Source organism: Anas platyrhynchos, chromosome 21, assembly GCF_047663525.1.
Source record: "Anas platyrhynchos isolate ZD024472 breed Pekin duck chromosome 21, IASCAAS_PekinDuck_T2T, whole genome shotgun sequence".
Lineage (NCBI taxonomy): Eukaryota > Metazoa > Chordata > Aves > Anseriformes > Anatidae > Anas > Anas platyrhynchos.
The window spans coordinates 14,421,414-14,434,765 of NC_092607.1; the positions used below are offsets into that span (position 1 = coordinate 14,421,414).

At 38.1% G+C, this 13,352-nt stretch overlaps 1 protein-coding gene across 4 annotated transcripts in view; it reads left to right on the forward strand.

Moving 5' to 3' along the window:
* Positions 1-13,352, forward strand: part of CDH4 (cadherin 4) — a 670,220-nt gene that overhangs the window by 213,379 nt on the left and 443,489 nt on the right. The gene's annotated exons all lie outside the window — the stretch shown is intronic.

A 13,352-nucleotide genomic window follows, 5' to 3' on the forward strand; every position in this document is an offset into this window, starting at 1 on the left:
CTACTTTCTCCTGAGAATATTTACTCACATGCATATTCCTCTGCCAGAAAGCTGGGATTTCTGTCTTCCTCCAGAGCAAACACCTGCTCTGTTACTTTGATTTTCTAGGGAGAGGGGGAGTTGTATTCTTTCTGGCTTCAGCGGAATCCAGGACTGGATGCTTTTTCTCTACATGAGTTGGCAATCAGTTATGTTTCTAAGCTTGATTGTCTTTGTTTTGCTGTTTAGGAATTCTCTTGACTGGCCTGGCATCAGTTAGGAGATGTTTGGGAGTTTATTTTTAGTTGGAAAGCTAGGGACTGGACATAGACAAACCTAAGAATATAACAAAATAGTAAAATATTAGAGACCTAGTACCAATTGTTTACATATTTAGTAGCAATTTTTCCCAAACTTATAAATAGTATGGCCTTCCAGGTCAGTTTGTAAACTGAGTATATTTCACACATTTTAGCTTTGAAAATCATTTGATATACAGAGTACTTCAAAGACTAGGAAATCATGTCATTAATACGTGCCTGAAGAAGTATTTTTTTTGCGGTTTAGCACTCAATATATTGTGCTGCATGTTTATGTAGCTGGGCAATAGGTATGGAGCAGAAGGTCTGTTTAGAGGAGTTAGCTAGCAATGACAGCATAGTGGCTGTCATTTCATTTCAGCTGCAACTGATTATCTTTAAATATGAAATTATGTTTAGATAGGCTGTCAAGTTGATTTGAATGAAAGTATATATTTAATGAATGCTAATTTTATCCTTGGGGTCCAGTTGTAGTTTTATATTAGTCATGGCAAAACTGCCATTCATTTAGGGCTGAACTGGCCCTCCAAATATTATGTATGCATGCGCCACTTGGAGGACTCATGTCCTGATAACATTCTCACTAGTTACATGATTTATAAGAATTTTGTCAACTGAAGGAGAAAGAAAAAAGTGCAAATGCTGTGTTTGCTAATAAGTAAGCTATCATCTTTACACCTTCTAATCAGCAGTCAAATACATGCTGCTATTTATCATAGGAAACAAATATATCTAATTAACTTGTACAATAATGGGGGAGAAAATCTGCTGCATAAAAATTCTTCGTGCTTGTGTTGTTCTTTATATATACTCTAGCATGTAAAATTGGTAGTTTTCCAGTTTAGGTTTAATTTTACTTCCTAACACTTGATATGTCTGAAGCATAAAATGTTTATCTCTTTCTTCCATCTGGGTGAAGTATTGTACAATAGATCAGACCAAAAATGGGTTCAGATTGCTTACATTAACATGTTTGATAGATTGACATATGTACTGTTTCACACCATCTTACCACGCAAAGCTCTGCTGCCAGCTACCACCATCTTATTCATCAGCATTCAGTAATTCATCTTCAGGCCAAATGGGACTGTTTGCCTGAAGGAAAAAAAAGTAGGTAGGGATTCACCTGTCAATGATTTTATGGGTTTGGGGAAAAAGTGTGTGCATAGTTCAAATTGTTTTCAGGGGATTCCAGCAAACACAAAATCTGTATTCTGCGTAAGCCTCACTTTGTCCTTCGGAAAGAGGTATGAGGAGTCCTGGGACAGTTTATACTGCCTAAGGATTTGTTCATCAGAAATTATGTAGGATGTAGCCCTCAGCACAGCGATCAACCTCAGCCAGCGTCAAGAAGTTTAGATGCTACATGGCTCGGGGATAAACTGTGTGGCAATAAAGCAAGCATTTCCCTTTTAAGCTTTATAATATCCAGCTCTTAAATGTATGCAGTGTTATGAATGTATCAAAATAAAAGTGTGTAAAGTATTCTAGGTTTGAATCAAGTTTAAACAGATAATGGCTGCTTATAATTGACTTATTCCAATGGAAATAGCTTAGCCTTAATTTGACAACAAGAGCTTTTACAGAGTCATTGTTTTATTATAAGTATGCCATAAGCTATTAACTACTACTTTGTGGTTCATCTTATTTGCCTGAGTCAGCTCTCTAACATCCTCAAAACATACAGATTCTAGCAGGAGCTATTTGTTACACAGTAATTAACTTGTTTATGATAAATGGATGGAAGAAATGTCATGGCATTTTGTTTTATGTATAAATGAAAAGCATTTGCATTCTAAAAATTTCATGTTAATTAGACTTAAAATAGTTTTCCCCAATAGGGCCACAAATGCCACATACTACACATCACTGCCAAACATTGTAGCCTGATGATGGGATATTAGCTAAGACAATTTGTGAAGTCTGTACCTTCCTCTGAAATGCCATCTCCTAATAAAAGTTAGTGGGATATAATCAGTTGATTTTTGTCATTGTTTTTGTTTGAAGAATAATAAACTTGGAGTAATCACTGATGCATGATAATGTTTAAAAGGTTGGTTGATTATTTTCTTCCTTAGCCTTAGGAAAAATCTCAAAGCTGCTGTATGACAGAGGACAATTACAGTGTGGGTATCTTTTTCTCTTTGTTAATTATTAATGTTAACTTAAAGTGGTGAGAACATTGGTCCCGGGGGGAAGGGGAGGAGCAAAGACATGCAGTACTGCACTGAAGACAGTTCAGGACTGACTCAGGGGATCTGATCCCTGAGTTGATGCTCAGGTGAGTGGGAACGGTGACCAGGTGGCCTCACAGGGAAAGAAAAAATTAGAAGTAGGATTCTGGAACTGGTATGCAGCATGATCTAAGGGGAATGATACTGTTGGTACAGGATTAATGCCATTTTCGAAGATTTTTAAATATTATAATTCAAAAAATAACATTTTCAAAACTAGAATTTCAAAATTTCTTGACATTGGTGAGACCAGGGCAACTAACAGTGGGTGTAATGACATCACACAGTTAACTGCATTATTTTTACAGCCTAGTACCGTCACAGTTATCCCCGGTCACCTTCCAGAAATACAGCTAAACAACATTACTAGCATGCATGTCATAGCTTTCCCTACAGCCAAGAAGACAACGTAAGCAGTTGAGACATACGGCCCATTTTTTGTTTTTTCTTTGCATCTCTTCATCTGCAGTGATTCATGTTTCTGTTGCCCATCCTAAATAGTGCCTATACAGAACAACTTTGCTTGTGTAGGCAGCTACGTTTGGGTAAAAGCGTGTGGAAGCACAGTTTATTTTCATACAGGAAGATGAATAAACTGTGCCAGCATGTGCTGCTTTAAGCGAGTGTGTGAAACCAAAGGTAGCCAAACTTCAGGCAAATGTATAAAAACATAATTGTTTCGACACAAGGGTTTTCAGTGACATACCACTTGGTTAAAAACAAATAAATATATACATTTTACTGAAATACGTGTGTTTTTTCATATGAATTCAGCATGGAAGCCTTTTATTTTCCCCACAGAGGCTTCAAAACCTCCACTTTGTTCAACCCTTATCACCTCCAGCCGTAAAACTTAAGAAGGCTGTGAATGCTGTTTAGGAAGTATAGAACAGCTAGACCCAACACCCCAGTCTTCATTTGATGGTCTAAAAGCAAACCTTCAATTAAAAGAAGGGGTGTGTGGGGAATAGTGGTGGAACCTGAACAAACCTTTGCAAGCTGTGTTTGAGGCTGGTTGCTAGTGATTCATTTAGCAGTAGCTGCAGGGATATGTGCTGTACCTCCTTCTGGAGGTAAATGTGCTGCATTGTTGTGGCGAAGATGATACTGGAAACAGTGTGTCCTGTGGAGTACATGAGTGAAACAGACCAACAGATCTACTTGAAGATAATCACACAGCCACAAAATACTACTGCATACGTGAAGTCTGGGCCCTGAGAAAGAGTAATACGGGTAGGTTGGTATCTTAGGAGGAATGCTGATAAGTCAGCAAAATGCCCTGAAGGAAGGAGCATGCCCCTGTAGTAACAAATGCAAACCTAGCAAGTGCCCAAAGATTCACTGGGGGTATCGACAGGGAGCATGCAGCTGCAGCACTGCATGGCTCCGACACGTGAATTGGCTAATGAGGATGTTTGCCCTTTTTTATATGCGTGGTTTCCCACTTCTTGGATGTAGAATCCAAAAAATAGAGAGGTACCTGACTGTGGTTAACTGCGGTAGGAGCTTGGCTCCTAAAGGCCTTTGGAGCATGGCTGGGAGGATGCCCCATGCTGGTGACCACGGTGCCCCGCTGGTAAGCAGGTGCTCTGTTATGCCTCCGTTTTCAGAGTGCCTTTTGGTGTTGCGTGGACATTTTTAGGGAGCACGGGCTGTGAGGACTCCTGGGGCTTGTGTCAGTGTTCAGGAGGGCTTGGAACACCCTGAGGGGTCACTCGGTCCGTGCTGGGAGGTTTGGCTGCAGCCTGCTGCTGTATCCAGTGCCTTCTGTGAGCTGCTCCGAGTTTAAAAGGGAGGCTTTTCCATTCATGTTTTCTTTATTTTCTGGTCTGTGATTCTGCATGAAAAGTAGTTACTGAAGTTATCATACACATAATTAGCTTCACAGTTTCATAATAAAATCTGAAAGCAGGCGTAAGTCCACCGGGAACCCGGGCCTCTTTCCCTAACCTTTCTTCATTCCCTTCTTGGAGGAAAAAGGCAGAGAGACACCAGCTTTCTGCGCTAAGCTTGTACATGCTTGAGTGAAGCTGCTTCTCAGAAACCCTTCTCCCATTCCACAGGACAACTTCTTTTTAAAGCAGTTTCTCTTGATGGGCGTGTAGCAAAGGAAAATCACAACTTCAATCATGAATTTCAGGGGAGACCCCAGAAAGAGCTGCTGTAGACTGGGGAGCTGCTGATGCATATTCATTTGTAACGTTATTCTTCAGATCTAACTTCTGACGCAAAAATATGATGTTTAACTTGACATTTTTATCTAAATAAAATGCCAGTTAATGAGACCGGAGTAGTCAATAACACTCTGTAGAGTTAATCCCCTTACGCTGTTTAATAACTGTATATATTGCTTTCTAGTTCAGAGCTTTGAACCAAATTCCTCAAACCCAAGTAAAATTACTTTTTTCTGCATTCTGGAAAGGCAACTGATTTTTATCTGAATAAATCTGCTTCTCCAAAAACAGACTCAGAGCTTCTTTTTTCTTTCTTTCCTTTCTTTTTTTCCTTTTTTTTTTTTTTTTTTGGTGGGTGGGGGGAAGTTTGTCTGAATGATTGAGCTGCTTCAAATTAGGCACTCTGAACAAACAGATATTAAGGAAGAAAATGAAACAACAATTTCTAATGAATAATTTATTTTTTTATGCTTAGGCTGTTAGGAAATAAGCCATGCCTGGAATGGTATAAATTTGTTGTTTATTGTGAAATACCTATTGTTTTGAAGTCCAGACCAATAAGATGAGGTCTCTTAAGGTTAGAAAATGTTAATTTCAAAGTCACTTCTGTGTTCAGAAGCTGACTGCTGCTGACAGAGCTTGCGAGCTCTGATCTTACCGGGCAGATGCTGAAAGCATTCTGGAAACTCTGTTTCTGCATGTGGTAAATGCAGATTATTTATTCTAGCAATGAAATATTTTCTTTCTTAATTTTCGTTGACCTAATGCCAGTTCTCATAGCCTAATTTCATTGATATTTACGTGCAAGCCTCTTTCTGCCTTAATTTTCTCTCTGAAAATGAACATAATATTTTTCCAGAGGTAGCTTATTTCATTGCAAACTAAAGATTGTGAAGTACTTAGTTCTACAGTAGCCTGGGCCATGTGCATAGCCCACAGAATATTGTAGTAATTTAGATAGTACTAAAGTGTCTCATTTAACGAGTAGGAATAGATTTAAAGTACAGAGGATAGGATTTCATTAGAAACTTACTTTTTTAATATTTTTTTCATCTCATAAAATGAATTTGAATAATAAAGGGAAAGAGGGATATTTCTCTTCAATGTGAGGCTACAGGTATATGCAGAATAGCGCAACTCCTTTTTTCTTTTTTTTTTTAATATTTTTTTACATAAATGGTAAGAGTAAGAGCAAAGGCCAGAAAGCAATAATTGAAAAAGACTAATATTTGCGTTTTGGAACTGTAGTTTGGAATGATTTGACAAGGAAACTAAGAGCCTTTACCAGGGACCAGAGTCTGTCTCTGAGGGCCTGCAATAGGAATTTATGCTGGATGGATGGACTCAAACTGTACCTGGATTTAGTGTATGTAAACCTTGTATGCACTAGATGAAGACCATTCTGCTTCACATTCAATTTTCCTTTTTGTGATTAAGTGACCCCCCCAGACTTTGTTTTTTCAGGTAAAGATCAGAAGTGTCATGGGCCAGCTGTGCCACCAGATGTTTTTCTTATGGCTGAGAATACAGTGAGATTTGGTTTTGATATTTTGTTTAACTATTTATTTATTAGTATTTCTGCAAGGAGAAGCTGAGCAAGCTGGGATTGCTTAGTGTGGAGAAGATAAATCTTTGGAAGATTTCATATAATCTCATATTTCATATAATTTCATATGAATACCTCCTGGCACAGTGTAAGGTCAACAGAGCTGGTTTCTTCTCAGTGATACACAGAGAAAGGGCAGAAGGAAAAAGGGACAAACTGAAAATCAGGAATTTCCATTTAAACAGAAGAAAAAACTTTTGGTTCAAGGGTCATCAAATACTGGAACAGGTTAATTGGAGAGGTTGTGGAATCTCCGTGCTTGGAGATGTGCAGAATCCAGCTGGATAGAGTCCTGCAACCTGCTCTAGCTGACCCTCTGCTGAGCAGGATGTGGGACCAGCCGCTCTACAGAGGTGCTTCCAGCCTCAACATGCCTTGGTTCCATGAAACACTTCACAGGTGAGTATATGAAAAGTTAGAGTGGTAAACTGAGCTTTTCCACAAATATAGATCAAATAGCTTTAAAGAAAAACATTGCAACAGTCTGCAAAAAAAATGATTCTTACAGGGAAATGGTGTTTCTGTAACTTCTTGGAAGCCTAACTTCTAAAGAGAGAATAATTGAAACACCAGGGACCACTATTCTGTGATTTGCTTCCATTAATGTCCAGACTTAACTCAGGCATAGTTTGTCTCCCGGCATAAGGAAATGTTACACTTAAATTCAAAAAGCTCTTGATTTCCTCTTTATTTTTAGTAGAATAAAAGGAGAACATATGGAGTTTCTGTTTTCCCAAAATATTTGTCATTAGTACTGGCTGCTTCGCTTCTTTCAGCAGAATCTTTCCCAAGTGAGTTTTCCTGCAACATAAAAAATAGTTGGGTTGAACAAGATTTCTTTTTTGCCACAGGCTTTGTGATTTATCTTGCTTATATTCATTGTCCCTAATTTATTTATTAATTTTGAATTGTAATTGCAGAGAGGGAGAGAGAAGGAGCAAATGTTCTGGCATATGGGCTGCACTGTCATTGGAAATGGAGACTTTCAGCCGCTCTTGCTGCCCTGTGCCTTATGACCCCAGGCTCCAGATTCTCTTTTTTCCAGCCTGTTTAGATTCCTGCTTTCTGCTCCCTTCCGATACAAAAATTTAATTATTTTTGCTTTGCCCTCACTACTTTCCTGCCACTGTTCCTCACCAGTTGCCAGCATTTTGTAATAGAGAGCCAGTGGCAGTAATTCAGCACTCTGCTAGTTACGCGCTGCTCAGAGGGTCATATATACTACAGCCTATTAACATTAGCATAGTAATAGCAGCCAGTATGTGGAACGCACAGTGGGAATGTTGGAAGCTCCTCCAAGGACCCTGAAGATATGTATGGGCCACCCATGAAGCAGAAAAAAAATGCCCTTTCTGCTTTGAAATGAGCCAATCTGTGCGTTTCATTGATACCCGGAAGCACTGCAATCATTAAGGCTATTACTATGCCTATTATAAATCACAATTTCGTAGCAGTTCATAGATTAGTCACAAAAATTACTTTTAGTCTAATATTTTGTTATACTGAGTTTTTCTAGTAGCAATTTCAATCCTTATTAAACAAAATTGTCTTTAAAATAATAATGAATATAGCAATTATCCGAAGATAAATTGTCGAGATTACAAAAATTGTTCTAGAGAAAGCTGTGTATCAGCTCCTTCTGTCAGTTCATGTCTAGAGAATCATAAAAGGCAGGTCAGTGAAATAAACATTTTTTTACTCACCATTTAGCAGGAAAAATATGTTGGGATTCTTGGTATATGAAGTTAAAACATCAACAAATGAGCTTGTGAGGTTCTTAGAAAATAAAGAAATGGATGCACTTCAATAACTGCAAATTAGGACTAATTTAAAGCATAAAATTTAATAACCTCTTTGTTCCCAGTATGATCAAAGCAGTTGTTAATAGATGACCCTGTATAAATTAGCCCTGAGTGGCTGAGAACTAGCTGCCGTGTAGTTTTGTGTGGCCACAGAGCTTCCTCAGAAAGTCTCACTGATTTCACTGAGAGCTGTCCGTGTTGCTACCTGAGTCTACTCATGCTAGTTACTGTCTGTTCTGGGGTGTTTCATGGGCTCAGAGAAAAGTAAGGCCAGAAGAGTTCATGAGGAAGTCTTGTTAAGCACACTGCTTTGTAATCAGGTGGTCCTCAGCATGGCCTCAAAGGTGACCCCAGCCATTACACTGTATTGCTTCCTTCTCTTTCCTTCACATTTAGACTGAAAGTCTCTTAATACGATTTAAACCCATTGTGATTTGTCATATTCATCATAGAACAGTTGTTGGGTTTTGTTGTTGTTTTTTTTGTTTGTTTCTTTTTTCAACACACTTAAAAATGTTTTCTTCTCAGCTTCTGTAGGCTGGCCCATTTACTTGTTCCATTTCATGTGTCGTGCCCAGGCTCCCTCCTCTGAGCCCTCATCTTTGCTACTAGCATGATGACCCGAGCTGATCTGACTGTGCCAGCCAAGCCTTGCAGTGCTGACCAGACAAGGATGATTACTTCACCTGTTTTGCAGGCAATATTCCAGTTGATTTATCTTATATGAGGATTTTTTTTTAACAGTATGGAACTGTTGACTCATGTTCAGCTTGTGATCCAGTATAACCTCCCACATCATTTTTGAAGAACTGCTGCCTACCCAGTTATTTTCTATGTGCACAGTTGATTAATCCTCCTGAATTGGGTTACCTTGCTGCTCTTCCATTGAATTGCATCATTTTATTTTATTTTATTTTATTTTTTTTAATCAGTCTGATCTCTGTCTTTAGGATTGTTTTCAATTCTATTCTTGACCTCCAACAGAGCTGCAGTTACACCCTGTTTTTATATCACTCATGGATGCAACAAACATATGCTGCATTCCTTTATCTGTTCTGTTAATAAAAGCAGTGAGCAAAACCAGTTCCAAACAGACTGTTGCTGAGCCCATGTGATATAGCCTTCTGCTTTGGCCATGAACCATTGAAACTTATGTTCTGGGTATAGTTATTGAACTAACTAAAATTACAATAGTGATTTGTAATCTGAGCCTTTTATGTCTTTAAATTGTTTGTTTGCAATCTGTAGGAACACAGCTAAATCTAAACGACTCAGTTTGTAAGTAATTCTCCTAGTGTTTGTAACATGAGTTACAAAAACTGGGATCTTCAAATTTCCTACATCTAAAACATCCCAGATTAAAAGCCTGGGACAGATTCATGCAAGTTAAATACCATGCTGTTGCTGTGGGAGGGGAAGGAGTGCTTCAGTTCTCATTCCAGTATTGGGCACACTCCATTTACAGCTTGTTTGCTTAAATGCCCCAAACCAGCTGATGGAGCTGATGGACAGCACCAGAGATCTGGCTGTGGCTACAGGACATGTCCCCCAGTCAGGCCTCCCCCAGGGCTCCTGTGAGGTCTGCTCACAGGAGCCCTGTGAAGATTTTGGTTGAAGGAGATGTTACTAATCCCAATGTGAGTTGAAAGAACAGGATTAAATTAAGGCCAGAGGAGTAAATGGGAGTATTATTCCTATACGAAGAGTGTGGATTTTTAGGGTATCATCTGTGTTCTTACTGTACCAAGGGTTGGGGATTTGCAGTGTCCCATTTCCACTCCTGTGATTTATGTCTGATCTTGTGATGAGATGAGGGCAAGGCGTTTGCTCTACGCAGAACTAGTTAGATACAGTGCTGTTTCTATCGTAACTGCATTATTCATTAAGCTTGTTAGAAGGCCCAGCCCACACTTAAATATTATACAGTTTAGTGTCTTCAATTTTGCCTGTTTTTTTTTTTGCTCATCCTTCTGCTTTTGTGTGGTACTATTTTTTTCTTTTTTTTTTTCTTTTTTTTTCTTTTTTTTTGTAACTGGAAAGAGCTGGATGCATGCAGATCTGCACAAACTCCCTCTGCTGATGAGATCTGTGTCTGAAGCATCTCACTTCAGGGGGAAGGAAAGAGAATAGGGCTAGTGAATTTCAAGATGGAAAATTATATCTACTGTTTCACCGCAGTGAAAGTGCTTCCTTGGGGAATCAGAAAAAGTCATCATTTCAGGTCCTGCATGCCTTGCTACTTGTCTTTCAGGAGGCTGATTATCAGTGGCTGGTTGCATAGCTTACTTGAAAACAGAAGGTTTACAAAATTACACATGAAAGGCAACTGTTTTGCTCAGCTCCATCAGCTTTTTTTTGTGTGTGTGTGTGTGCCTGAATTATTGAGGTGCATTATTCTTTCATTTCTTTTTCTTTTTATGAAGACTTTTTCACTTGATTCTATGCTTTTTTTTTTTTTCCTTTTCGATTTTCTGTAGAAGATAAAAAATGTGGGTAAGTGACTAAAAAATGTCTTTTTGATGTTGGATTTATTTTTCTTTTCTGTGGAGAGAAGAACAGGTTGGGGATGAAGAAAGCTATGTGTACAGTTATTTGGAAAAAGGAATAACCATAGGTCATGGTAAGACTTCATGTGATGCAATCTTCTTCAAGGATGACAACTGCTGAAAATATTTGGATCGCGCCCAAGGATTTCCTGTTACTGTGTTCAAACTACAACATGAAACCATCATCAGGAACTGTTTAGTGATCTCCAGATTACGAAAACTCTACACACTTGTTCAAATAACTGGATAGTAGATTGATTATCTCTGTGTAAAGTTTACTGAGAGAGATTTTTGTTGTTTGCTTGGAGTCTGAAACATAACAGAAATTGAAAGTTAAAGGACTGGTTGCTGTACGTGATAATAAGCAAGCTGTTCCAGTCATACATTTTTACCATGCTGATTAGAAACCATGAAGAAGGATTGTATGGGGCAGTTAGACATGTTGGGTTTTGTTGCAGACATAAAAGAGGGGTTTAATCCTGAACAGATCACTGAATACCCATTGCCTGAGTCTGTGCAGGAGTTTCTATGAGTGGGGAATTAACTGCGGTGTTTTATTAAAGCTTGATGCAGGCAATGCATTTTACTAGAATATTTTTTCTTTGCATTTTCAATAAAACAAAGTTTTATTTTCCCTTTCTACTGTGTAATGAGACATAATGTTGGTTGTATCCTGTTAAAAAGCAGCAGAATTGAGCAGTAGTGGCACAGCTGGTTTTACCTTTATAAGAACATAGCAAGTTTCATTGCCTTGGGAGACATGATGACAAAGCAAAGTTCTGTTAATTCAGCAGTAGCATCTTTTTGGCAAAGCAATTGTAAGAGGGGAATTAAACATCTGTGGAGTGGGGTAGCATCTTAATTAAAATATATATATATTAAAAAATAAATAAAGAAGGTGGTGGGATACGACATGGAGAGAAGAGGCGTGCAATGCCAGGAGTGCCAGGAGTCCTGGGTGCTCCACAAACCTGCTGGGCCATGGTTCCTGTTGTGCCTGGACAACTCAAGAAAGAGAGGGTGTTACAAAGATATAAAGAGAAGACAAGATTGCTGCCACAGTTTATTAACTATCACCAAGGTGATTTTTCAACTTTTCAGCTGCACAAGTGTCTCTTGTGACCAGTTTCTGATGGCAATATGTATCTACACCTCAAAATGTGCAGGGAATCCACACACCAAGAACCTACTGTTTGTTGTAGGGCAAGCTGTCCTAAAAAATAAATGCATTAAATAAAACTAAAGGTTATATACATAAATCAGTAATTCACGCTCAAAAAACATTAGTATGTGATCAATGTCACTTAAATATATCCCTAGCTAGTAAATAGCTTAGGAAGTATAAAATAGAATAATTCTAATATTCTGATAGTATTCTAAACCTTTGAAGAATACTTTTACTTAGGACACTGGAAGGAGGAGATTTAATACTCACCTGTTCGGAGATGAGTACTGAAAAACATATGACAGATTGAAGCTACATTTCTTGAATATAGACACATTTTAGTTTAAGCTCCTGAGTTGAAACAATTAGCTCTTGAAACATTTTTTTTTAAATTCTTGGGTAACACATCATCCAAGCTGCACTAGTAAGCAGTCTTCTGTGTTTGTTGGTTTTTTGTTGTTGTTGTTGTTGGTTTTTTTTTTTTTTTGTTTTTTTTTTACAAGCCTAATCTGAAGTGTTTCTAAATCTCAGCTGGCTTTGGAGTGGGTCATTGTGCTACAGAAATAGTGTGAAGAGCAACTGCATGTCATTTTTCACATGGCTGTGCCTGAAGGATCTGTTCACTTTCAGTCTTAAAACGTACATCTGTTACCCATCGAAGGATCTCATGTACCAGAACGATTCTCACTTGCCTGCTGTTCTTTTCTCATCATGGTCACCTGTGATTCTGCTGAGGAAATAAATTTGATATGTGTGCATTTCTGAGGCTCTCTCAGTCTTGGATAAAGAGCTTTTTTGGTTTTATTGTGGAGCTCTCCTTGATAGCTGAGTAGATAAGCAACAGAAACTGCTCTGAGTTCACTGAGACATTATGTAGTAGTTATGAGTTTATTTAGAAATCGGAGCAAACCAAACTTTGACCCAGTTGGCTTGTTTCCTGACAAGCAATACCCCCTGGTTTTTCCAGTCATGTGTTTTTTCCTAATCCCAATGGCAATCACTTCTTTGGCACTTAAAGTAGGGAGAAAAAAAAATAAAATGAGGTAATACATGGCATTTATTTTGGCTTTAGTTGTGACTCATAAATAGGGACAATATCTGTACTGGTAGCTTTTCATGGCATATGATCAGATCAAATGAACAAAGTTTTCATTCTTCTGCTTGTTTGTTTGTTTGTTTGTTTGTTTTGCCATTGTTATATTTATGTAGGTCCAAAGAGGAAAAATGTGTTCATGTATATTACATAAATTCAGATCTATATATCAGTATGTCTTATGAATTTTAATTTAGCCACAGTTCTTTTTACGCTAAAAAAAAAAAAAAAAAAAAAAAAAAAAAAAAAGGCTTATTGCCTCTCCCTGAGCTTTACAAAACTTTTTCCTTCCTGAATCTCGGTCTGTTGAAGACTCATAATACTGCCAAGTCTACATTGTTCTTTTAATTAAAAGACAAAAAAAAAAGTGAAACTTCCAGTGGATGTAAATCCTTATAATCCTGAAATGATGTAAATCAGTGCAACTCCTGAA